We start from the raw sequence: 25,605 nt of genomic DNA on the forward strand, positions 1-25,605 counted from the left end.
AAATTATATAAAAAATTCACACAACTCGGTTCTCAAAAATGGGTGTATTTAATTCAGGATATTGTAGATGATTACAACAATACAGTTCATTCATCAACAAAATCAAAACCATCAGAAACATTTACAAAATTAGAATATGAAAAGGAGATTAATTTGAGAAAGCCCAAGTTCAAAGTTGGTGATATTGTAAGGATATACAAATGGAAAAGCCATTTTGAGAAAGGTTATACACAAAAATGGACTAATGAATTATTTATAATCGTTGATGTAATGGATACAGTCCCTTGGACCTACAAATTAAATGATATAAATCGAGAAGAAATCTTGGGTTCATTTTACTCGCAAGAATTACAAAAAACAAAGCTAATAATTCATTAAACAACATTTCTATTCACCCCACCCAGATTAGCTAATTTAATTAGTGGTAATAAAAAAAAATTTAAATAAATTAAAATCATAAGCCACACCCACACAGACCACGCCCACACAGACCCCGCCCACACAGACCCCGCCCACACAGACCCCGCCCACACAGACCACACCCATCATCCCCCACCCTCCGTGCACCCCCACCCTTGACCCTTCACCCCCCTCATCCCACCCCCACCTTCCCCACACACACAAGGGGAGGGGAGGGGTGGGATGAGGGGGGTGAAGGGTCTTTGGCAGGGGTGCACCTCCCCGTTCCCTCCTTTATTCTCTTTTTGTAATTAATAATTAAATAATTGTAAACAAAACAAATATATATAAATATTGAAAACATTAAAATCTTTATATTATTAAAACATTTTTCTTGAGGTATACATTCAACTTCTCCCCAGCATAAGTCATCAATTTCTTCCCAGCACAAGTCAAAGGTTGGTTCAGCAGATGTCTTCAGGTTTTGAATCTCTTTCTATTAAAGACAAGAGGGGAGAGATATTTATTTCATATTTATGTTCCATGTCAAAGCGTCTTGAAAAGCGCTATACAAAATAAATGTATTATTATTATTATTATTAATATAGGGTCGGATGCCCTTCCTGACACCAACCCTGAATCACCTCTTACGATGCGCAGGGATATGGTGTACCTATTATAAACGGTGAACCACACACACGTACACACATGCTTACCTCGAAAAAATCCAGCTTAGCGTCAAGATCGTTGAGTTGAAAATGTAGAGGTTCACAGGTTGGTAGGAAATAACCACTCCTTGGGGAATCAAAATCATCCCACTCAAAATTTTGGTCTTCGAGGTTAATACTGCAAACAAAATAAGGAGAAATTACTATTATATGCTGAAGTAAGCCTGACAAAACATCACACACACGCACACACACACACACACACATTCACAGATACATACACACACACATACACACACACATACACACACACACACATACACACACACACACACACACACACAATCTCATTTTTTCATTTCTGTTCCTCACAATTCGATCTCTCTATTTTAATCACAGACACACATGCACACACATACACATACACACACACACATGCACACACACATGCACACACCTCTCGTTTTTTATTTTCTATCATACCTTTCACGTGAATTTTCTAAGAACGGTGAAACATTGAATTCATTCTGAGCCCACCATCTCGGAGGTAGGTTATTCAAACCCGTATTCAGTTCGTTGTGGAACTCTTGAGAAACAACTTGAAATTCTGCCAGGATATTTACAATATTTGAATTGCTGCAATGAATAGGAAAAATAAATTATTAGTTGTATAATTAATCACATACAAAGCTCTCATTAACAGTGTTTAATACCAAATGAACTTACCAATGTCCTGGCGAGTATTCTTCATCAGAGGAAAGACTGGAATAAGACAAGCTCATCTTCGTTCACAATGTTTAAATGTCCCATTCGGAGACCTCTCTTTTTATAATGAACAAAATGTATTTCGGGGAACTGAAGTGCTTGTCAGCTTTTGGAAACTGAGGGCGTGTGTTTGTGAAAAACAGGAAACAAGACAAAGAGAATTCCTTGGAAGTTATCCAAGTGAAACAACGTCATTTCTCAAGGTATGTGGTTCGAGTGAGCATGAGCCTAACAGTGAGCTATTAATTAGAAAAGGTTCGAGTGGTATATAAATGGAAAACAAAATGAATGTAAAAAATATCAAATAAGTATAATTGAAAAGGCAACTGGTAAAAAAGTTCACAAAACAAATAAGAGAATTAATTTAAATACCGGTGAGTTGGATGAGACGGTGAGGAGAGTTGTAGGAGAATTAAATTATTTCCCACGCATAAACAAATATTTGTAGGGTCGTTGTTTGAGTGGGTTATATTCACCAGATGATATTAAGAGTAAAAGGTTAAAAGGTCCATAAGGTCAGAAGGATCACAGGTGTTTAAGTGGTCTAATGAATAAGGATAACATGTCAAAAGGTTAGAAGGTTCGTAAAGAACAGGGTGAGAGAAATAGAGGTGTTTAGGGGCAATGAGGGAGGGGAAAAATTAATATGGAAGTGAATGGGTCAATGTTTGAGTGGGTCAAAGATTAATCTGCCAGATGATATGTAGAAGAAGGATGATAGGTCTATAAGAGAAAACAAATATTTGTAGTGTTTGAGTGGTCTAATGAACAACATTAAGGATAGGTACTACAGACAAAAGGTCCATAAAGATGAGGGTGGGAGAAATAGAGGTGTTTATGATTTTTGAAAAAGACAAGGGGGTAAATGACATTAGATAGGGATTTCCCATGTTAAACGGAGGTGTCCCAGAAGCAACATTATTACACTACTCGTGCGCCTTGAGCCGTTCTGCGCCCAGCGAGCTTTCCTACGTCCTCCCATTGGCAGACGACTTCGCGCGTCTCCTCGCGGAGTTCCCGGCCCTCACGCGACTGACGTTTTCGGCCGTCGCGGTGCGTCACGGCATCGAGCATCACAATCCCACTACGGGCCCGCCGGTGTACGCCCGAGCTCGCCGTCTCGACCCTGCCAAACTCACCGTCGCCAAGGCCGAGTTCGCCATGCTGGAGCACCTCGGCATCGTGCGGCGCTCCGACAGTGCCTGGGCCTCGCCGCTGCACATCGTCCCGAAGCCGGGGGGCGGATGGTGGCCATGCGGCGACTACCGCCGCCTCAACCCCCGACAGGTACCCCATCCCGCACATCCAGGATTTTTCCGCCCGGTTGGCGGGGCGGACCATTTTTTCAAAAGTGGACCTGATTCGGGGGTACCACCAGGTGCCCGTCCGCCCAGCCGACATCCCAAAGACGGCCGTTATTACACCTTAAGGCCTCTTCAAATTTCTCCGGATGCCCTTCGGCCTCAAAAACGCGGCACAGGCATTCCAGCGCCTGATGGACGGCGTGCTGCACGACTTGCCGTTCCTCTTTACCTACCTGGACGACATCCTCGTCACCAGCATGTCCAGAGCCGAGCACCTCCTCCACCTCCGGACGCTGTTCGGCCGCCTCAGCGAGCACGGCTTGATCGTCAACCCGGCCAAATGTCACTTTGGTGAAGCGACGATCGACCTTTTGGGCCACCACATCACCCGGAATGGCGCCGTACCGCTACCGGCCAAAGTCGAGGCCATCGCCGCTTTCCCGCGCCCCCGCTCCATCAAGGCGCTGCAGGAGTTCCTCGGGATGGTGAACTTTTTCCACCGCTTCGTGCCCCGAGCTGCGCAACTCATGCGGCCCTTGGACACCGCCCTCTGCGGCCAGCCGGCAAAGCGCGACGTCGTCTGGTCCACGGACATGGACGCTGCTTTCACCGGCGCGAAACGGGCCCTCGCCAACGCCATGCTGCTGGCCCACCCGGTACCCCATGCTCCCATCGCCCTCACCACGGACGCCTCCAACTACGCCGTGGGCTCGGTTCATGAGCAATGGGTAAACGGGGCCTGGCAGCCACTCGCGTTCTTCAGCCGGCAACTCCTGCCCAACGAGTTGAGGTACAGCACTTTCGACCGCGAGCTCCTCGGGCTGTACCTGGCCGTCCGCCATTTTCGCCACCTCCTGGAGGGCTGCCCATTCACGGCCTTTGTCGACCACAAGCCATTGATTTTCGCCATGGCCAAGACCACGGTGCCGTGGTTGGCCCGCCAGCAGCGCCACCTCTCCACCGTGTCGGAATACACCACAGACATCCGGCACGTCGCCGGAAAGGACAACGCCGTGGCCGACTGCCTTTCTCGAGCCGGCGCCAACACCGTCCACCTCGGCGTCGATTTCGCCCTGATGGCGACGGATCAGGCCACCGAGGGCACGGTGCAGGCGCTCCGGGTGGTGGACACGGGCCTCCGCTTGGCTGACGTCCCCTTCGCGGACACGGTCCTGCTTTGTGACATCTCCCAATGCCGACCTCGCCCCGTTGTGCCGGTCACCTGGCAGCGGCGCATTTTTGCTTCGCTCCACGGCCTCTCACACCCGGGCCGGAAGGCGTCCCAGAGGCTGGTGTCGGCACGTTTCACCTGGCACGGGTTGCGATGGGACGTCCGCGACTGGGCCAACGCCTGCACACCCTGCCAGCGGGCCAAGGTCCACTGTCACACCCAGGCTCCGCTGGCTCCTTTCACCATGCCCGAGTGACGTTTCGACCACGTCCACGTGGACCTGGTGGGTCCCCTGCCCTGATCGCAGGGTTTCACCCACCTGCTTACCATGGTGGACAGGACCACCAGGTGGCCGGAGGCCGTGCCCCTCGCCTCCACCACCACCGCCGACGTGGCCCAGGCATTCATCGCCACCTGGGTCGTGCGTTTCAGCGCACCGGCGGACATCTCGTCGGACCGCGGCCCACAGTTCATGTCCGAACTGTGGGGCGCGGTCGCCCGCACGTTGGGAGTTACCCTGCACCGCACCACGGCCTACCACCCCCAGGCCAACGGGTTGTGCGAGCGGTTCCACCGCTCCATGAAGGCCGCACTCATGGCCGGCCTCCAGGACGACGGCTGGGCCGACCGGCTCCCGTGGGTCCTTTTGGGCCTCCGCACGGCTCCAAAGGAGGACCCCCCAAGGCGTCCACCGCCAAGCTGGTGTACGGCCAGGCCCTCCGCGTCCCAGGCGAGATCGTGCCCGACGCCACCAGCCCCTGGTCCACCGCGCGCCAGCGCATGGCCTTCCAGGAGGCCGCCCAACGTTTCGCCCCGGTGCCCACGTCCCGCCATGGCGACCCCCAATCCTACGTCCCCCCAGCACGCCGCACGGCGGAGTACGTCTTTTTGCACCACGACGCGCACCGGGGGTCACTCCGGTCACCATACGACGGACCCTTCCGGATCCTACGACGGGACAACAAGTCCTTCGTCGTCAGCATCGGCGGCCGGGCGGACCGGATTTTGGTGGACCGCCTCAACCCGGCCCACATGGACGTTGGCCAGCCGCCACGGCTGGCTCTCCCACCGCGGCGCGGCCGCCCCCCGTCCACTGCACCCCCTGTCTGGCCACGCGCCACCACACCAGACCCCTCCTCCCCCCCGCGACTAGCCAGGGGTCGTTTCGGTCAGGTCATCCGGACCCCCCTCAGGTTGACCTTCCTGGACCAAGTCGATTTTGGGGGGGCATGTGTAGCGACCCATGGGTCCCCCAAAGCTCGAGACCAGCAACAGAATCTCCTGGCCCAAGCTGGTGACGTAACCGGCGGCCAAACCGTGGCGCCGAGGTTATAATCCTTTGCACCTGTCGGTCGCATGACCACCAAAGCGTGCCTCGCCTGAGAGGCGTGGCTTTGGTTCTGATGTATGCTTTTTGGTTTGGATATATATATATATATATATATATATATATATATATATATACAGACTTGGCATTTAATATGGAATATTTTTTTTTTCTTGCCTTGGGTTTACTTTCTTAACTCAGTATATCAATCTGGTGAGTTTCTTTTACACTTTGGTGATTTATTTGTTAAAAGAACCATGTCACTGATTGTCTGTCGCAGCAAGAAGTCAACAACAGGATTATATCACAGGTGGCGTGGCAAAATGTACGGACAGGTGCATTTGATGATTGGCTTCACAGTCGGGTATACAAGGGTTGTTGCGTTCTGTATTAGTGGAAAACAACTGCTGCACGTCTCCAAAGGTTATTGCCACTTCCTCTGGAGATGGTCTGTCAACTCGACAATGCTGTTTGTCATGGAGTGGTGGCTTTACGAAATTACGGCATGAAACAGCATGCTATTGCTCGGCAGTATGGCATCACTCAAGGTCAGGTGTCAAAGATCCTGAAACGAAATGCTCAGAGGGGTGTCCCTACTCCAAAACCGAGGCCAGGACATCCCCGCAGAACCACAAGGAGGGATGATCGCCGGCTGCACTGGTTAGTCCGCAATGGCCGTACCAAGTCAGCTAATCGGCTTGGGGCTGAGTGGCAGCAACTGGCAAATGTGCCTGTATCCAGAAGGCTATTCAACCAACGACTGGTTCAAGCAGGCTATCGTGCCAGGCATCCCCTGAGAAAGCCACGCCTGACCAGACAACACCGCCAGCGCCGATTGCAGTGGGCCAGAGAGCACCGTCAATGGCAGCCAGGACACTGGAATCACGTGATCTTCAGTGAGGAGTCTAGATTTCTGGTCTATCGTCAAGATGGCCGCGTCCGAGTGCGCAGACAAGTGCATGAAGCCGACAACAAAGATTGTATAGTGCTAAGAGTCCAAGCTGGAGGTGGTGGGGTGACCGTTTGGGCTGCTTTTCATGCAGGGGGCAAAACTGAACTGGTTGTTCTGAATGGAAACCTGAACCAGTTCAAGTACAGGGCCATTCTGGAAGAAACATTGCTTCCATTTGCTCGTGCAGCCTTTCGAGGAAACTTGTCTTCCAAGATGACAATGCATGGCCTCATCGTGCTCGCATGATCCAACACTTTCTTGCTGACCGTGGTGCAGAGCATATGGAGTGGCCTGCCATGTCCCCGGATATGAATCCGATCGAGAACTTGTGGGCAGAATTAAAGCGTCAAATCGACCACTTGGACCAGCAGCCGACCTCTGTGCGTGAATTGCAGCAGGCTATTGTCACTGCATGGCAAGCGATTCCTGTCCAAACCTTGGCAAATCTCGTGAACAGCATGCCTCAACGTGTATGTGCTCTCCTGAATGCTCGTGGGGGTTACACGAAGTACTGAACTGTAATTTTACTGTCCGTAATCCCAGTCGTATTTTAACTTTTGTTTTTGTTAAAAAAAATTTGGGCTAATGTGCAAAATAAAGAGATACTTCTGGAAAACGTACAGAAGTTTAACACAGTACTGCCCATGAATTGAGTTCGATATCAGTTTACATCACTTTCAAGGATCAATTTATTTGTTTCGAAATGTCAAATGTGGTTTTTGTTTCTTTTAAAGGTCACATTAACAAAATCTAGAATAATTTCAACATAATTCCAATGAACTTTTGGTTCTAAGACGTCTTGAAAAGTAAGTTCACCCCCAGAAAAAAAATATTCCATATTAAATGCCAAGTCTGTATATATATATATATATATATATATATATATATATGCGAACCCGATAAACGGGCTTTCAGAGTTCCCGAGATGATTATACAATAAACATCTTCTCGGACGAGTTTGTGTCTTGTCCGTCACTTCGTCCGTCTCAAGCAGGAGCACTGCTCCTTCATTATCATACATAGATCTACCTGGGATACAATAACTCTGATCAGGGTGAACCAAATCGCAAATTACCCTTTTAACTCGTTTCGCCAGAACTTTTGAAAGGATTTTATAATCAGTGCATAGTAGAGAGACAGGTCTCCAATTCTTCATGTGTCGCAAATCACCAGCCTTTGGAAGAAGGGACATCACCGCTCTTCTCAAACTTAAAGGCAATTCTCCATGAGTCAGTGATGATTCAAGAACATGCATCAGTTCTGGACCTAATAGTTCCCAAAATTCCACATAAAATTCAGCCGGCAGTCCATCGATTCCAGGGGCTCTTCCCGAGTCCATTCCAGCCAGGGCTTGCGTTAGCTCCTCGAGCGTAATTGGCGAGTCCATATCCAGCCGCTGGGACTCGGTTAACGAGGATAGGTGAGAGGTTAAAAGTGTCATTGTTTCATCACAAACAACCTGTTTTGAAAACAGTTTGGAAAAGAAGTCTTGAACACATAACCGTCTGTCTCTGGGATTTACAACGACAGCTCCGCCAGGATTAATTAAAGAAAAAATGTTCTTGGGTGCTTTACTGACAGAGTCCAGACGAATAAAAGCTTTACTAGGGGTATCTAAAACCTTTAAGTTCTTAACCCTTAGTCTGAGCAACAACCCTGCTGCTTTCTCCTGGATTAACTCTCTCAGCTGTCTTCTTTTCTAGTAATAACTGGAAGTTTCTTGCATTGTTATTTTTAGCAAGTTTACCTTTGAGCTGTACAACGTCAGCTTCCAAACAAGTCATTGTTATATTCTTAACATTTGTAATGTTTGCTCTAAACTGTTGACAAAACACCCGAATCTGGGCTTTGGTATTGTCCCACCAAAGATTAACTGAAGAAAAAGAGGGCTTTCTTTGGATTTGATTAGCCCAGAAAACTTGGAAGGCTTCTTTAAATAGACCATCTTCTAGAAGACTGGTATTAAATTTCCAGTATGCACTTTTATTTATTGACTGAGGAAAAAGAAACCCCATGGTTACTAAATGATGGTCTGAGAATATTGACGGAAAATAATCTGGAGAGACTATAGCGTTTCTAAAAGGTGAGTTTATATACCATCGGTCGAGTCTCGCAAAGGACACTCTTCCTCTTGTGATGCGGCTCCAGGTAAACTGAGGTTCATTGGGGGAAAGTACCCTCCATACATCTAGCAAACCAACCCGAGAAAGGAAAAGGGATAAATCAATACATGATTCGGCATGAGGTTCTGCCGAGTTCCCGTCCATTACAGGTTCAAAGGTACAGTTGAAATCACCCCCGATACACACACATTGGTTTAGATCAACTGTCTGCAGGTGATTAATCACAGACGCAAAGAAAGCTTTCCGTTCTGTGCTCTCACTTGCTGCGTACACATTGAATAATGTGAAATGGAAATTATTAACCTCCAGTTCAAGAGAGCTGAATCGGCCTTTAATAATCTCCTGGAAGAGGATTGACTGAGGTACTAGCCCTGGTCGAAGTACGAAAGCAACACCTGCCGAAAGGGAAGACAGGTTGCTAAAAAAGCAGTCCCCCAAAAACGCGACACCAATCATATTCTACCTTTTGGGTGATGTGCGTTTCCTGCAGTAAAAGTACATCGACATTTTTGCGCCGACACAAACTTTGCACTTGAGCTTGGCGGTTTGGGTTTGCACCTCCACCGTTAATGTTCAAGGTGCCAAAGGTAATTTGCTTCATTCTTTATCAAAAGGTTTGATTGGGTGTTGCGAAATCTCAAGACCGGCTTTTGTAATAAATTTCCTGAGTCGGTGAAATTGTGACCTTGTTAGTGGAAATTCTTTGCCCTTTCTTGTTATTTCCTTTGCTGATTGAATAAATGAACCTAAATCAGGAAATGTATCCCTGATAACTACATTTCGCTGTCCATAGGTTTCATTCAGAAAGGAGAGTACGAGTTGAGGAGATATCATTGGCTGACTCAACTGAGACTGAGACAACTCGGGCACCTCGTCATCCTCATCAGATTCCGACAAGTCTGACACGGTCCCTCCAGGATCGAGGATGTCGGCCTCCGTGGTCACTATCGGAATTGTCAGTATCTCTGGGGATTCGCTGGAGAGCTCCACTGTGCGATCCACGATGCCATGGTGATATTTGTGCTCGTCAGAAGTTGAAACCTCGGTTTCACACTCTTGTGGAGCACAATCTACTGGATCAATGAGCGACTCGGTAACACAGTTTTGAATCTGCATCGGTAGAGCAGCACTGTGGAGGGATGAGTCAGTCACTGTCTGCTCGTTCACACTGACTAATGATCGTAACGGTTCGTTCGAGGGTTTATCAACATCCTTATTTTCACCCATATAGCAATTTGCGTCCACAGAGTTTGTACACAAACTTTCAGACATATTATCCTCAATTGCAGCACCCGATTCACTGTCCTTTTTTCCAAACCCGATGGAAGCATGAGGAACACATTGAGGTGTGTGTTCAGCTACACTGGCCTTCTCCAATACCACCTTTTTTGGATTACTGGTAGAAAAATTAGCAACCGACGCCCTTCGTTTTTTAGAACCAATAATAGGATCCTCCTCCATTCCTTCACTGCATGAAGCAGCGAAGGTTGTGCGAGTTGGGGTCGCTTCGGTCTCTGTAACATGAAGTGAAGTACGACCGTTATCAAGACTCTGGACAGTGGACATGCACATTGATGCTGCTATTGTTCGTCTCACTGCAGGAGGGAACCGCAGGAACCGGTAAACTCACAGGATTAACTCCAGTCGGTTTAGTAGGAACATGAGTATTCTTATCCTTTTTACACTCGGTGTCTACGTGACCATTTTCCCCAAATTTTGAACACGAAACCTTGGGACAGAAACGTTTAACGTGACCAAAGGCTCCACAGTGAAAGCAGGTTAGTGAGGCTGACGAGGCGTACATTTGATACTCCCGATCGTCGGATTTTACTTTAAATGAAATATTTAACCCTGTATCATCACCACGATCGGGAAGTACCATGTAAACTTGGCGACGGAAACTCATAACGTGTTTTATCCTCTCGTCTCGGCTCTTCAGAGGGATCATGGACATTCTCGACACAACTGTTCCATAACAAGAAAGGACTGACAGTTTGTCGTTTGATATAAATGGTGGTACATTTGATATGACGATTTTCATCGCTGGAGTATCCATGGGGGACGCTAACATAAAAACACCACTCTCTGTGGTTAAACCTGCACTCACGACGTCGTGAACAAAATTTTCTTCGGACACGAAAATAAAAACTTTTTGATTCATTCGTGAGGCAGATCGGATATGTTCACACCCGATTATTTTCCCCACTGCCAGTACCACGTCCGGTGGAACACACACAAATGCATGCTTCCTCATTAGAACGCCTCTAACCTAGAGCGTGTATTCGCCATACCAGCAAGTTAACGCCCCCCACTTGTCCGAACCGGACAAGAAGGTACCAAACCTAAATAAATCGAACTAAAATAAATGACAAACGTGCATTATAAGCACAGAAAAAGGCTTACAAAGCGCCGTCAAAGCCTGTAGGCCGCACCCAAAATGGGCCCGCTCTCAATCCTCTCTCTCTCGAAGACAAAGGTGTAGAACTGATGAAAACAAAACGCTAAAGCACACAGGATGGAAAAGGAGAGGGAGGGGAGGGCAGGAGAGGAAAAAATCACACAAAGGACTCACCACAACACAGAGCAATTGCTCACAGCCGCCATGACGCCACGCCCAACACAAATGGCCTGCAGGGGGCGATAGAGAGAGAGACTTTTTTTTAGACTTTTTATTACAAAAATATAAAAATACAAGCCAGTCGGTGAAGATACTATTCAATACAGGCACAATAATCAAAAATACAGAAAAGAAAAAGAGATAATGACAGGAAATCAAAACAGTACAATGAACTAGAAAAGAAAAACAACAACAGAAAAACCGACCACACACTGAATCAATCCAAACAAACCTACAAATATACCATTAATGCATTGTCCTGCACCATGCAGATCCCATCAAAACACCAGATGTTCATAAACTCATCAATACATTTCTTCCTTTCAGAATCACAAAATTCAAGTTTGAGTCTTGCAGATGTCAAGGCATTAAAAAAGAACAAGACATCACATTGCCCAATCGGCTTTCCTTTCAGTTTTTCCCTCCTCGATAAATAAATTGCCATTTTCGCCGTGGCCACTAAAAACAAAAACAACATATGTACATGTTCTTTCATATCATTGAAACCAAAAATAAATGATCGCAGAGAAAAAGTGATCTTCATTTTTCCAGCCATGTAGCTCAGCCATTGAAATAAAGGCACAAGCCTTGCACAATCAACGTACGCATGGAACACATCCTCTGTGTAAACACAGAACGGGCAACACGTAGATGTGGGCGCGAAATGACTCACTAATTTATTAGACGGAATGATCCAGCGTATCATTCGCCACTGGAGGTCACCTGTCCTTTTGCTTACCAGCTTACTGTATATTGATTCCCATACAGGCTCAGATGGGAGTCCTTCCGGCATTAGCCCTTTCCACCTGGCCACTCCATTTAACGATGAGTTCCCAAGCAGAACTGCAGTGCATAACCGATACAGGTCTTTACTACTGCATTTCTGAAAAATGTTTTGTCCCTCACTAATTGGGGGCAAGTCTCCGTGACTAGGCTGTACCAATAAACCAGGAAATGCCAGTCATTGGATGTCACCAAAACTTCCTGGGTCAATCTTAGTCCAAGTTGGAAGCTTTTCTTTACTATTTCCTTTAGTACTCTTCCGATTATTCTGTTTGACCATATTCCAGTCATATCAGCTATCTCTTGCACCGTCTTTCACCCCCAACCAGAATCATGGCGGAGGTCCAACACTTTGATTATGCCCGCTGTAATAAAGTGTTGATAAAAGTCTCGGCTTCTTGGAATTGCAGGAAACAGTGGGTTGTAAAAAAGGGGTTCTTCCACAAACATGCTTGTAGCATAGGTTTCTTGCTGGCGACTAGTCGAAAGGCTTTGCCAGGCATTCAGAAGGCTCTGATAGAATGATGGTAGATGAGATGTGTCGACATGTTGGAGTTGGACTAAGAAAAGTTCAGGGCCGTATCCGAGCCCGCTTGCTTTTCGCAGCACGTGATAGGCCAGAAGTCGGCTTGGCAGTCGTTCCTTGTACAGCAACTGCTGTATGGTACACAGCCGAAAAGCCATGATACGACTTTTTATGTCGATCAGTCCCTGGCCACCTTCAAACAAGGGGCTACATATGACATTTGGTAGCAACCAATGGTGACCACTCCAAAAAAAATCCACGAGTAGCCTCTGCACTGCCTTTAGTAGTGCCTCTGGTGGCTGAAGGCAGATAAACCTATGCCACAGGGAAGAAGCCACCAAATTATTAACCACTAGAACCCTGCCTTTGTAGGAAAGGTGGGGCAGAGCTCGTTTCCACAGTCCCAGTCTTTTTTTGACATGCTCAACAATCCCGTCCCAATTTTTGAGGACGTAATGTGGAGATCCCAGGAAAAAGCAAAAAAAGCAAAAGTTAAAAGCAAAAAGTTAAAGCAAACTGCTCTCTCTCATGCACAGATTTATCCCATCTCGTCTTCTGTTGTCATACCCTTCCTCCCGTCCATGGTACACGGAATCTTGTGGTGAGGCTATTGCCCAGAAACAACTTGCTTTCGTCTCCTGGAAAGCAAATCCAACGGAAGGAAATCTCATTTCCTTTCACAAAGCCCGAAACAAGTGTGCGTCCACGCTCAGGAGAGCCAGGAAACAATATCTCTCCGTTCTCAGGACCGAACTCTCTTATCTGTCTCCCTCTTCCAAATCCTGGTGGCGTCTGGTCAAATCTGTTTCTGGTGTTTGTTCCCCCTCCATCCCCTCCCTCACCTCAAATGGCCACACGGCTGACTCCGCACGCGAAAAAGCTGAATGCCTCAACTCTGTGTTTGCCTCTAAATCTTGTGTCCCAAACCCATCCCTCTCTGTACCCACCGTACCCAGTCGTACCCAGCTGCTCCTGGACTCTGTGTCCTTTCCTCCTGACAAGGTGGAAAAGTTTCTGTCAACCCTCGACTCGGATTCTGCAACTGGACCTGACGGCATCAGACCACGGGTCCTAAAATCCTGTTCTTCAGCTCTTTCACTCCCTCTCTCTGTTCTCTTCACCCTCTCTTTTGCTCAAGGTCATCTTCCATCTGCTTGGAAATCTGCCAACATCACCGCTTTGCACAAAAAAGGTGCAAAAACAGATCCCAGCAACTACAGACCAATCAGCCTTCTCCCAATTATCAGCAAAGTCATGGAATCCATCATTGCTTCAGATATGAAATCTTTCCTCTTCTCCAATGGCTTGATCTCTGATCATCAATTTGGTTTCAGACCTGGACACTCTACTCTGGACATGCTGCTTCTGCTTTCTCAACAATGGATGGAGGTCCTCAATGCCAAACAGGAAATTAGAGCAGTCTCCCTGGACATATCACGTGCCTTCGATACGGTCTGGCACCCCGCTCTGCTCACCAAACTCTCCTCTTTTGGTATCCATGGAAATCTCCACGCATGGCTGGCGGACTTCCTCTCTAGTCGTAGTCAACGTGTGGCCCTGAATGGGTTTCTCTCATCTCCTCTTCCTGTTCAGGCTGGAGTTCCACAAGGCAGTGTTCTAGGCCCTGTCCTTTTTCTGGTCTTCATCAATGATCTCTCTGACTCTCTTGAAAATCCTCTGTATCTCTTTGCTGATGACTCTACTCTCTGTCGCTCCATTCTTCATCCCTCAGATCGGCAGTCTGCTGCCTCCTCACTCTCTGCAGACCTGGACAAAATCACAGACTGGGCAAACAAGTGGAACATGTCTTTCAATCCTGACAAATCTCACACTCTTACGATGTCTCTCCGAAAACACCGACTGGACAACCCTCCCATCCACTTTCTGAATAATCCTCTCCAAGAAGTTCTGTCACTCAAGCTTTTGGGTCTCACTATCTGCCATGATCTTTCCTGGGAAAACCACATTTCAAATCTGGCCTCCAAAGCCAGACGCCGACTGGGCATCCTCCGTCGTGCGAAGTCCTTCCTTGGCACACCTGAGCTCCTCACCACATACAAGGCTTTCATCCGCAGCTCAATGGAATACTGCTCTCCCCTCTGGGCTGGTGCTCCTGCCTCACACCTAGCTCTTCTTCACGCTGTTTAAACCAAAGCATTCAGAATCATTGGAATCTCCCGCGATGAAGCTAACTCCAAGGGCCTCTCACTCACTCACCGCAGGCAGGTTGGTGGTCTTTCCATCTTCTACCGACTCCTCTCTGGCCTTGCCCCCCCAGCTCTCTCTGGGCTCTGTCCCGCAAATATTCCTACAGGTCGCACAAGATCTGCCTGCAACCCTCTTATGGTCAAACTGCCAAAATCAAGACTCTCTGCTCACCTTCACTCCTTCATTCCTCTTTTCTCCCGCCTCTGGAACAAACTCCCTCACTCTCTTCAATCCCACTCCACCCTCCAGGTCTTTAAAACAGCTGTTCACCACCATCTCTTATCTTCCCCCATCCAAAACCTTGATCTTTTCTACCCCCGCCCAATTCCACTTTTTTGAAATACCAACTTCTGTCCTGGAAGTCATTGGTGTCCTTGTGTTTTATACTTCTCCCTCCACCCCCCCCCCCCCCTTCCCATGCCTCCCCCCCCCAAGCCCTCTCTCTTCCACACATCTCCCTGCTCTCAAATGTTGTGTTTGTGTGCTTCACCTTCTCTCCCCATCTTGTTTTCCGCTCCCGCTTTTTATATATTTTGTTTGTCTGGTTGATTTGTTTGTGAAGTAAATGTTAGCTCTTTCACGAGCCTCGATTCAGTATACAAAAAAATATTAAAAAAAAAAAAAAAAAAACCAAGGTATTTGACTCCGTCTTCCACCCATTTTAACTTTGTTGGTAGATGCACAGGTGGTACCAGCACTCTTCCAGGTGGAATGTTCTTGAGACAGGGAATCCATAAGGCCTTACTCTTGTCCCAGTTACACTTCAAAGAAGAAGCGAGGCAAAAAAGATTTAAACATTCAACAAGTGCTGGGATATCACTCTCCTTCTTAACAACCACACAGACATCATCTGCATAAGCCGATACAACTACTGAAGGACTCCCAGGGGATACTGTCACTCCTGAAATATTTTTCCTAAATAAAATTAGGAGTGATTCCATTACCAAGGAAAATAACAACCCAGAAACCGGGCATCCTTGTCTCACCCCTCTTTGAACCTGTACCGGAGAGCTGAGTTCGTTATTTGTTTTAAATAAACTAAATATATTGTTGTACAACAAAGTCACGTAGGCCCTAAAATTGACACCAAAGCCACATGCTTCTAGCACACGATACAAAAAAACATGATCCACACTGTCAAAAGCCCTTTCCAAATCAAGGAATATTATCCCAAAATCTTTTGCCAAGCAATCACATTCCATTAAATCTCTAATCAAAAAAATATTATCATAAATAGATCTGTTTGGGATGCAGTAATTCTGATCATGGTGGACTAGGTCACCGATTACCGTCTTCAACCGACTGGCCAACACTTTCGACAATATTTTGTAGTCCATACATAATAACGAGACCGGCCGCCAATTCTTTATCTGTCGTAGATCCCCAGTCTTTGGAATCAGCGACACCACTGCTCTTCTGAAGCTTAGTGGGAGTTCTCCAAGCAACAAGGATGATTCCAGGACATTCAATAATTCAGGGCCCAAAAGGTCCCAAAAAGCCAAGAAAAATTCTGCCGGTAGGCCGTCAATCCCAGAAGCTTTCCCCGAGTCCATTTCACTTAGGGCCTGCGTTAGCTAAGGCAAAGTAATTGTTGAATCCAGGCCCAGGCACTGAGGCTCAGTTAGGGATGAAAGGTGAGAAGTTAAAAATTCCATGGTTTGCTCACACACATTTTGTTTTGCATAAACTTTTGAAAAAAACTCTCTAATGCACAACCTTACATCTCCAGGGTTGGCAACCATGTTTCCCCTAAAGTCTTGTACAGAGAAAAGGGTTTTGGGTGACTTATTTACAAAATCCATTTGGAAAAAAGATTTACTCGGGGTGTCTGATACCTTTAAATTGTTTATTCTTAATCTGATTAACAGGCCTGCTGCTTTCTCCTGAATCAGCTCTCTCAGTTGAGCCTTCTTTTCAACCAATAACCTGTGGTCTCTTCTGATATTATCTTTAGCCAGTTTCCACTCTAACCGTATAATATCAGCTTCTAAACAAGCCATTGTTATATTTTTTACGTCAGTATTGAAGGAGCTGCGCTCCAACGCGAGTCGAAAGAATTGACGCGACCAAAGACGGAATTCGTCTGAGTTGCTTTATTGAAACCAAACAGCTCAGGTATTCTGACAAGCCAGTTTTTCGGGCAACAATATATATACACATTTATGTCGGGAAGTTTGCCCGGCAAAAGCTATACCGGGCATGCCCGGGTATCAAGGGCGAGCCTTGGAAAGGCGAGTCTGGACCTGCCCGGGCGTGTTTGGCTGCGGCATGGCAAGTCGAGGCTGGGCGTGCCCGGGCACTCTGGGCGAGCACTGGAAAGGCGATAGCGGGCATGCCCGGACGCTCTGGGCGAGCCCTGGAAAGGCGATAGCGGGCATGCCCGGGAAAGACGAGACCGGGCGTGCCCGGGAGGTTCGGGCGTGCCCGGGAACAGTGAGTCCGGGCATGCCCGGGAGAGGCGCGTCTGGCCGTGTTCTGGCCGGTGCAAGGCGATTATGTACATCCAGCGGTAACCGCTACAGTATCATTTGAAACAAACTGCTGACAAAACACTCTAATCTAAGCTTTTGTGTTATCCCACTGTTGTAGAATTTGTGTATGACTCACAGGACTCCAATGACCGGACTCAGGTTTACAAAGGGTCTGGTTTATTATTCACTTCATTCCATTTACCAAATAATACCGCATTATTCAATGGCTGAGATTAACTCTTTTCCATGGTCCTTTTCGTTTGGCTGATGTTCCTCCGCCATGGTCCCGTTCGTCAGAGCTCCTCGCAGCAAGTACTCTCGACTCCAGCCGCAGCTCCCGCTTATATGGACCAACTCGACTTAATCCTCTGTCCGCTGAACTCGTAATCTCTTCTCCGCTGACGTTACTGGTCGCCTTCCTGGCGCCAGCTAGCCCCCCCTGTTGTGAGTTCCATTTATCAAACAATAGGGGGGGTGCTCCAGCCTGGGGCTGTGACCAGGTGTTTCAAGAGATTATCATGTTCGTGCACATTCCTAACTCATTTACAACCTCGTCCTTCACAGAGTTTGCATGTAAAATGTATTTGCTTTGTTACCAGGTTAATTAATAAGTTACCAGTGCCAATTAATAAGTTACGCTGAGTTACACTTCCACAATTCCCTCATCTTTTTGTTTTTGTTTATATTAACCATTAATCTAAACATCAATATAAGTAAACAATCAATCACTACTAGTAAACATCATTACAAGTATAAGTAAATAATCAATCACTTTGGTAATCAAATTCCCTTAGGCATACACCGTCATCCTGCAAGAATCACAAAACATTTCGTTGGTCATTGACTTCTTCCATATCGTTCAATCTATTGCATTTGCATCACAAATATATTTTCAAAACAACACTTCACCATCACCAAGATACAACAATTTCACTTCATTTTCAAGTTTTGTACAGCATCTGCACCATCTGGCAAAAAACGTTTGCCTCCACACAAATGTTGACTTTGTTTGAAAGGAAGGGCTGATCACTTGTGTTTGAATCCAGGTATGAAACATTTTCTCCTAATGTCTTCATAGCTCCTGCACTACTTCGTGTAGGATTTCGCTGTTGTGGTAACACTGCGGAGTCATAGACTGACCCTTCTCTCCATGTAGCATTCTTGCCACTTTTTGCTGTGAACCATAATGATTCCTTGAACAAGGCCTTCACCCAGTTGTAGTCGACTTGCCTCCTCCCTCATTGTGAGTGGGCAGCAAGTATTGGTGTGACGTTGATTGGCCAGCAAGATGTGGAACAGGGATGCCGGATGCATCCACACTGATGTTGGGACCATGGTGTTCAGGTCATTCATGGTCCTTACCAGGAGCAACCAGCAGAATCGTGCACAGCTGTTGTGACAAGGGCACAGCCGTTTTTGCAGCTCCATGCTGGTTCCCCGGACGTTGGTGAAGTAATAACATATGTCCCCGCATTTCACAGAGGTTGCAGGTAAAATGTCGTTGTCCTGCAACTTCTGATGTGGTGAATGTTCGAAGTCTTCGAACAAGAGTAAGTGATCGCCTTTCTTTCATATGTTGCAGTGTGATCCAGGCAAATGGTCACATAAATTTCCTTGGTGAAGGTAAGCATTCATCTCCAAGTTACACGGGAGAATGTCTTCATCATTCTTTGAGAAAGAGGGTGTATGCCACGATTAACTTCATTTTTTTTTTAGCCACAAATTTTCTTTCTCGAACTTCTTCCCAATTCCGTTAGCAATCCCTCCAAAATGTGATCTCGTCTTATCTTTATGCTCAGTCATATCTGAATCTGCTTTCCGCACACACTGAATCAGATAGGGTACATCTTACCATGAAATCAGCATAATCATGTATATCTTCCGACAGTTTCACATTCAACAATTTGTTGTTTTTCCTTAACTCAAAAAGTTATATTCATTTATATGCGTCACACAAATAATATTCAATCAGGTATGTATTTTATTACTAAACTAAGAATAGCATTGTATATGATTACAATCACAAACGGGAATACCTAATTCCCAACAACAATTTTCCCAAACCAACAAATTAAGCATAATGTATTATTACCATAATTCCTCTCCACTTTTTCTTTTCCCTCTTTTTTTTTTTTTTTTTTTAACAGTGTGTCACTCGTGGTGATATGAGTTCATTGATATTGTAATTGACACAACTCATAACATTGTCGTTATGCCATTATCTTAATTCTACTGTTTATGTTGCCATAAAAGTCTTCCTTTTCTGGTTCCACATTTCTTTCCTCATTTGTCACTTCATGCGTTATCATCGTGTTGTTGGTTACCTTATTCAAACACACCGTCACTAAGGCTTTCAAGCAAGCCACCACTAAAACAATTGCCAATATAACTACTAAACCAACAAACAAGTCTGCTACTCCTTGTATATGTTCATACCTATGACATAGTTATATGTCGATGACATTTAACATTATATACCAAACTAACAAGCTTCCTAAAAGGTAAATAAAGAAAATCCCTTAATATGTAACATAATCAGATTATTTGTCTTACCCTGATCCCCCTATCTCCCGGGGTTGAACTCAATCCCCTGATCATGAGTGTAGTTGTGATACATTTTTTTTTTTTTTTTTCACTCATGCTGTATTAATATCAGTAGATAATTGTATGTCATGTAGGCAAATAAATGTCACTATTCCAAGTAGGAATATCACATGTTGAAAATGTAATGTTTATCAATGCAAGGGGTGTTAAAATGTAATTCAAATGACTGTAAATCACGACTATCATTTTTCTACCACTGAATGTTCTGCTGGGCTGCTAGGTGCAGCCTCATTTTCTGTGGGATCGTCCACCTTAGCCCCATGTGCTTGCTTGCAATGAGAGGCATGAATCCAACTTTCTATTTTGGGTCCATATTTGTTTCTATTCTTATCAATCTCCTATGGTTTATCAATTCGTTCCAAGATACCGCAACCAAAGGTTTTAACCAAAGCTCTACCAAACTATTTCCAATTTGAACAAAAATGCCAGTGAAACAATGATTCGAAGGATTAACTTCAAGGGGTCAATAAATTTATTCTATAGCCAGATCTAATTTTCCCATCCAATAGTTTGCCTTGCCACATGTCATATTATAACACCTTAATAAACCTTCGAAAAAATGTTTCCCATCTCAACAAATTTCCTTTTTTACAAATAGCCATGTGTAACTTACGTATTTAACTACAATTTCCTCTCAATTTGTTTGGCCTAACTGGCCGCAAAAGTGGCTGCCAGCATGCAGTACCGTTTTTTATCTACCAAGGAAGTGTTCCACACAAGACCTCTACCAAAATGTTGTTTGTAAAAACAAATCTGGGATTTCTGATTACATGGATGCACACTCTCAGGACATTTTCAGGCTGCTGTTAACAATCCACTACGATGACTTAATTCCTTTACCCACAATCAAATAATTAGTACAAATTGAGGATATTATCCCTATCACATTCTTTTATAGATTCATTATGTTGGATCTAATTTTTTCCAATAATTTTCCACTGCTGTAAGGCGGAACAATAGCTCTCATAAGTCTTAGTAATATCGTACTTAATTTGCCCAGCAGAGAATAATTTATTTACTATCCTTTCTCATCTGTTAACCAGTGACTTTGTTTAAACTCCAGAACTGAAAACCCACAATAGTTCAAACCAGCAAAATTTTCTTTACTCTTTTCCCATATCATCTATGCCTAAAACACATCCATACATACAGCACAATTTATATGCTGATAAAATTCAAGTTTATATATATAAAATCCATGAGCAGAGTATTCTGGGAAGTCAGTGTAAGACCTCTCCCAAATTTGGATGTTTTTGTACTTCCTCATTTCCTTTTATGAAGCTCATATCCATAAATAGATGTTATTCTCATATACATTCTATCAAAAATGGAATCCCAAAATTACTCACAATTTTACTATTAATTAATGGCTGCTCATAACCCAGCACATCAAATTTTTTATATTCCATTTCCCTTGACAAAAGAGATAATGTTCATAATCAAATTATATTTCTATTTTATTTTACGGATTCTCTGGATATTCAATCCCATCCACATATCCCAATCCCATCCACATATAACTATCCATTTCCAGACAGGCACACTGTCGGTGTCAACAATCTTGTAAGATTGATACACAAAAACACACACACACATGCATTATGCATATTTGTTTGCGTTGGAACCATTATTTACAGATCAGATGGGTGTCAATTTTATTTCAATTTCATAAAATTTGTCAATCAAATTCAAAATGCTTATAGACAAATAAACCAAAAGTCCATTCTTAGAAAACCTTTATGATGTCAAATTGAAATTACCCTTTCTGCCTTCACAATAATCTATCCAAATTTTGACTACACACCCATTTGCATGTCAGTCGACCATTGACCTATCAATTGTGCGGAACAATAGTCCGAAATTCCCACCTGATCATCATGTGACTCTTGTTACTTGGTTTGCCAACAATTGCAACGCAATTGTTCCAAACTTTGTAAATTTTTAAAATTGCTGTGCCCAAAATAGAAGATCCAATTTTGGCATTTGATCAATTAATTATTAATTTGTTAACAAGCAAAAAGAAAAATGAATCATTCTTGCTCTGAAAACTTTTCAGACACAAGAATCATCGACAGTTATTCATGTTTGTCCAGTAATCTAATTTGTTGAGGCCAATCGTCATTTGGGATTTGTCGCAATGAAGGCCTAATCATTGTCTGAGGTATCGGTCAGCACTGGTACCCTTGATCTTGGTTTCTTTGTCCTTGGTTTCTTTGTCCTTGGTTTCCCTGTCGAAATTGTCTTCTGCTCAGATATGGGCATCTCCTTATCCAGTGTCCCATCTCTCCACAGTTGAAGCACCGGCTTCTGTCGTTACCTGGGCTGTGCACCTGTGCACTTGTATTGCTGGGCTGCATCTCTACATCCCTGAGTTGCCACTGCAATCTCTCGTTATCTCCTGAAACACGAAAAAATTCTCTGTACCGTCCTTTTTGGGGAGACAACTGGAAATCAGATGGGACAACTGTCACTTTCATTCCTAATTTCGAGGGCAGTTGTGCATTTGTCTCCTCCACTGTATCCTGTATCCTTTTTATTTTAAATTCTACATCCGTTATCTGTTCTTGCTGTTCCCGTTGTCTGGATTCACCATCCCAAAGATGGAATGCAAGCCAGTCTACCGTTAGATTCTGTCTCTTCCTGGCTTTCAATCTTTGTTCCAATCTTTCCAATCGACTTCGCTCAAATGTACCATCTCTTGGAAACTCCTCATCATGTCCCTTTGTCCACAAATACCAATTCTCGACCTGCCTTATAGCTTCGGTACCATAACGGTCGTACATATGATGTGTACAAGTACCTTTTTGTGGAATTTCTGGTTGTCCTTGTGTATTCTTGCAGGCTCCATTTCCCATTCTGCCTTTTATCAAAGTAGCGTTGGATGTGTTGTAGCTTGTTCCAGGTTCCTCTAAAGCTTCACTCGTACCTCCAGGAAGGATCTCTCCACCTGTTCGCACGGTGATTTCCAGAGAATCTCCCTCAGCTGTGGCTTTTGCACAATCCAATCTCACAGATCAGTATTTGCAGATGAGCCGGAGGGTCAGTATGAAGTGGGTGAATCCTCAGGTGTCCGCTCTGTTTGACGGGGAAATCACACAATGGTAACCGCACATACATATCTGTATATAAACTCACCACCTTGCTCAATTTTCCCAGGTTGTCTCCACATTGATAATATCTCGCAAAGATATCAAAGCTTCTTTCTTGAGACCGCATTTTCATCAATCAAACAATCAATATATTCAATTCAATTTATTCAGTTCAATTTATGCAATTAAATTCAATCAATTAGATTCAATCAATTAACAATTCAATCAATTATTCAATTTCAATTAATTCATCAATATTCATCAATAAATCAAATTAATCATTTTGAATGACTCCTTGCATAAGCCCTTTCCCCAATGATGTCAGGACAGGTCCATCCATTGACTGAGATCGACTCATCGGTCGTCACCTCTGGTTCGTACCTCATGTCAATTGATGAATCACCGTCCTGTCCTAGGGTCATATCTGACATATTTCCCCATTTTGCCTGGTCTCCACAAATTTTCTTTGCAACCACTAAAGGCAACTCATCCTTCATTCGTGAGACAGCCAAAATGGATGGCAGATATTAAAGTTCATTGGAAAAAATATCTCATCATTTTTTCCTTTAATAGTACCCAAAATCTCTTGGCAATTTAAATTTCGTAAAACTACTGAAATAAGACTGTAAAATTCCTTCAATCATGCTAAATTTTGAAGCTCCATTGCTTGTAACACCCAATTTATCCCATAGGGCTTGAAAGTTCTTTCCCAAGTTCATGCAATCATTCTGCATTTGAACCCTATGATATCATTCATAATAATCATCATGATTTTATAGTCATGGTCATATCATAATCATCTATTTAAAACGAACATTTCCTTTATCACCACAATTATGTGGTATAATCAACAATAGAATAAAACTGTACATAGCAACAGGCTACCTCATGGCCACTCAGTATACCTATTGACAATAAGTCATAACAATATCGAATAATCATTGAACAATTCAAAAATCGCTTCCACTGCTCCAGCCGCAGCATTCGTCATTTTGTTTGCTCATCCGCATGACCAAAACGAAATAAAGGGAGCTCAACCATTACACAGCGCTTTTAATGGCGCATGCCATAGAAACTCAACGCAATTTCGACTCGGCCAGAAAACGAGCAAATTTTGCAGGATGTTAACTGGAATTAGTCGTGAAAATATATCCAAAATACACAAAAAATACACATCCACAAAATAAACAACAAACCCAAACAAACCCAAGGTCGACCCTCTTACACAGTAAATTACATCATTTCAGCATCGTATTGATTGCTGAAATATTCCAGGGTTTATACATACCTTAAAAGAGGTATGCGTGGTGTTGCCCCCTCCCACGTTTATTCCAGGGTTTATACACACCTTAAAAGAGGTATGCGTGGTGTTGCCCCCTCCCACTTTTAATTCCTCATTAAATTCCTCATTAAATTACTTATTAAATTACTTATTAAATTACTCATTAAATTATTCGTTAAATTACTCATTAAATTACTCATTAAATTACTCATTAAATTATTCGTTAAATTACTCATTAAATTACTCATTAAATTACTCATTAAATTACTCAGTAAATTACTCATTAACTTAACTTACATAGTTTCAGCATTGTATTGATTGCTGAAATATTCCAGGGTTTATACACACCTTAAAAGAGGTATGCGTGGTGTTGCCCCCTCCCACTTTTAATTACTCATTACATCGTTTCCATTAAAAAAAACATCGCTTCTACTGCTCCAGCCGCAGCATTTGTCACTTTGTTTGCTCATCCGCATGACCAAACCGAAATAAAAGGAGCTCAACCATTACACAGCGCTTTTAATGGCGCATGCCATAGAAACTCAACGCAATTTCGACTCGGCCAGCAAACGAGCAAATTTTGCAGGATGTTAACTGGAATTAGTCGTGAAAATATATCCAAAATACACAAGAAATACACAAAAATACACTCCCACACAAATAAACAACATTTATTCCGTTCAACAGAACAAACATTTCCTCTATCATGACACGCATGTCTTCAAAATTATATGACCAAGAGAAAAAGTAAAATTAATTAAAACTGCGGGCAGTGATGATCCGGGGACCATACCGCTCCATCCTGATTGGACGAGTGCGTGCTAGAGTCGTTAACAACGACAGTCCAGATCCGATTGTTCAAAATTTCAACTCAATCGATCGAAAAATGAACGCAGGGATGCATTTTAAAGGTGCAGTGGCACTAACTGAGTTGCCACGAATATGGCCACGAAATTGCCAATATGGCCATCACAAAATATTTTCCTTAATCAATTGGCTCATAGCATAACCAATCTGCAAGTATTTCATCCGAAGATGTATCTCTCAGGAATTTTAATTAAATAAGTCATTTATAAATCAACGAGTTAATTTATTAAATGATTAATCAATAAATCAATATTTTCCTTGACAGCCACATCACTTGGTCAGTGTCATGTCCAAATATCAGCTTCCTTACTCAAAAGGTGCCTGAGTTAATGTAATGTAATTACTGTAATAAGATTACTGCAATTACTGTAATGATTACTGTAATTACTGTAATTACCGGAACTGTAATTACTGTAATTACCTCAGGTAATTACTGTAATGTAATTACT

General features: G+C 44.2%; 1 long non-coding RNA gene across 2 annotated transcripts; it reads right to left on the minus strand.

Annotated features, from left to right (window-relative positions):
* Positions 1–816: 816 nt before the first annotated feature.
* LOC144889655 (uncharacterized) lies at positions 817–2,611 on the minus strand. 2 transcript variants are annotated; one of them, XR_013621966.1, is made up of 4 exons: positions 1,794–2,611; positions 1,551–1,703; positions 1,116–1,245; positions 817–895 (listed from the first exon to the last, which is right to left on the minus strand). It is a non-coding gene; the product is annotated as an uncharacterized LOC144889655 (long non-coding RNA). The 2 variants fall into 2 exon arrangements; XR_013621965.1 differs by having other exon boundaries at positions 1,551–2,597.
* Positions 2,612–25,605: the final 22,994 nt, after the last annotated feature.

Source organism: Myxine glutinosa, chromosome 1 (assembly GCF_964187855.1).
Source record: "Myxine glutinosa chromosome 1, kmMyxGlut1.1, whole genome shotgun sequence".
NCBI lineage: Eukaryota > Metazoa > Chordata > Myxini > Myxiniformes > Myxinidae > Myxine > Myxine glutinosa.